The 2,571-nt window shown below is 43.9% G+C and overlaps 1 non-coding gene across 1 annotated transcript; it reads right to left on the bottom strand.

The window, feature by feature from the left end:
• Nucleotides 1-1,247: 1,247 nt before the first annotated feature.
• On the bottom strand, nt 1,248-1,322 carry Trnas-uga. The gene has a single exon. It is a non-coding gene; the product is annotated as a tRNA-Ser (tRNA).
• Nucleotides 1,323-2,571: the final 1,249 nt, after the last annotated feature.

Here is a 2,571-nt window from a genome sequence, read left to right as displayed (position 1 = left end):
CAGCTTGTGACAGGGATGCAAACCCAGCACCTAATCGGATTGTTAACGAAGTACGTAAAATCAGAAGTTAAATATCAAATGTTTTCACCAATAGCGAGATGTTGGAACCTTAAATGACGATAGATTTGTTTTTGCCTGACTGGGATTCGAACCCAGCATCTAGGCCGTCGTTTTCTAGCCAGAAACAGACGATAAATAGCTGTTGTTGGTTCAGCAGTAGTGAGATGTGCGCATGTTTAGCTAGACATCAGGCGACGAAAAGTTCTGTGCTGAACGGAATTCAAACCCCGCACACGTGGTCATGAAGACGCTTCAACTATCAAACTATTTTCCAATAATAGCTAGGACTGGCATGTTTGTACTTTCAATGATGTGATGGAAAATACTCTGCTGGCTAGAAGTTGAATCCACAACATATCGTCGTTGGTGATCACAACGAACACAACGTCAAACCCAAATCCGTCACTACTGGTGACAACATCGGAGATTTCTCGTCTGTTCCTGGTTAGAAGACGACGGCGGTAGGCGCCGGGTTCGAATCCCGGTCAGGCAATACAACTTAAGTCGTCATTTAAGCTTCCAACCTCACTACTGGTGACAAACTGTGATATTTACGTTCTGATTTTACGTACTTATTCAACAATCCGATTAGGTGCTGGGTTCGCGTCCTTGTCACCAGCATTACATGATGGCATTTCAATTTTAAACATGTGCATCCTTTGTTCCTTGACAATAAAACAATATACAATGTCTTTCGAAGTTAGTTGCCAAGAAGGTAATTGTCATGTTAAGGTTCCTGATATTGTACAAACATTATCGTCATTTACGTTCAAGTTGAGAACTGATAACTGATACTGGTGCAAATGTCAATATTTGACATCTCTTTCTGCCTAGTGATCGAGTCTGGATAAGGCACAAAGCTTTGCTTGGTTAACAATGCCTTTCCGTTCTGGGTTTGCATCCGGATCCAGAACGAAAACGCTGGTCATGTCATCTAAAGTACAACTTTGTGTACAAGTAACTGTTGATGAGTAATGTGAACAATGATATTACTTGTGATTCGCTGTTAATGTTGGGATTTCCGTAGTGTGCTTGCCACCGTTAATGACGTTTTCTTTTAACTGCTTAGTATTACATAAAGATGATGCGAAACCACTCCCCGACGAGCGTTGAACGACGTTCAGCATGTGTTGGGTAAACATTTTAGACAACAAAGAAATTGAAACTTCCTGGCAGATCAAAACTGTGTGCCGGACCGAGACTCGAACTCGGGACCTTTGCCTTTCACGGGCAAGTGCTCTACCAACTGAGCTACCCAAGCACGACTCACGCTCCGTCCTCACAGCTTTAATTCCGCCAGTACTTCGTCTCCTACCTTCCAAACTTAACAGAAGCTCTCCTGCGAATCTTGCAGAACTAGCACTCCTGGAAGAAAGGATATTGCGGAGACATGGCTTAGACACAGCCTGGGGGATGTTTGTAGAATGAGATTTTCACTCTACAGCGGAGTGTGCGCTGATATGAAACTTCCTGGCAGATTAAAACCGAGTTTGGAAGGTAGGAGACGAGGTACTGGCGGAATTACAGCTGTGAGGACGGGGCGTGAGTCGTGCTTGGGTAGCTCAGATGGTAGAGCATTTGCCCACGAAAGGCAAAGGTCCCGAGTTCGAGTCTCGGTCCGGCACACAGATTTAATCTGCCAGGAAGTTTCATATCAGCGCACACTCCGCCGTAGAGTGAAAATCTCATTCTACAAACGTCCCCCAGGCTGTGTCTAAGCCATGTCTCCGCAATATCCTTTCTTCCAGTAGTGCTAGTTCTGCAAGATTTGCAGGAGAGCTTCTGTGAAGTTTGGAAGGTAGGAGACGAGGTACTGGCAGAAGTGAAGCTGTGAGGACGGGGCGTCAGGTGTGCTTGGGTAGCTCAGTTGGTAGAGCACTTGCCCGCAAAAGGTAAAGGTCTCGGGTTCGAGTCTCGGTCTGGCACACAGTTTTAATCTGCCAGGAAGTTTCATATCAGCGCACACTCCGCTGTAGAGTGAAAATCTCATTCTAGCAAAGAACTTGTTTCCAATTGCCATACAACTTCATAAATCCATACACTGTCTCAAATATTTTATTGTGCCTAAGGATTACTGAACGATTTATGTGACAAAATTAGGTGTCCCATAACGTTTGAAATGTCACTTATTGTAACTAAGTTTAGTTTACTGACGTTAAGAACTGTCTGTTCTCTTCTGTACTATCGTTGTGTTACTTTACATCTGGACGGACTGTCATAAAGATCAGTGTTCTCTAGTAGTCTTTAGCGGTATCCATTGTGTATCTTACGACTGTACTGTAGAGGGTTTCGATGATGTGCAACACAGATATGCTATGTTGGTTGCATATATTCAGGTGCAGCCTACACATTGGAATTCAGGCGTGACCCACTTTTTTTGCTGTCGAGTGTACATAAAATGGAATGATCACATGGGTTCAGTTGTGGGTAAAGCAGGTGCCAGACTTCGATTTCTTGGTAGAATACTGGGTAAACGCAATTAGCCTACAAAGTTAATTGCTTACAAATCGA

This window comes from Schistocerca americana, chromosome 6 (genome assembly GCF_021461395.2).
Source record: "Schistocerca americana isolate TAMUIC-IGC-003095 chromosome 6, iqSchAmer2.1, whole genome shotgun sequence".
Classification (NCBI taxonomy): Eukaryota; Metazoa; Arthropoda; class Insecta; order Orthoptera; family Acrididae; genus Schistocerca; species Schistocerca americana.
This window is presented reverse-complemented; position numbering and strand designations above follow the sequence as displayed.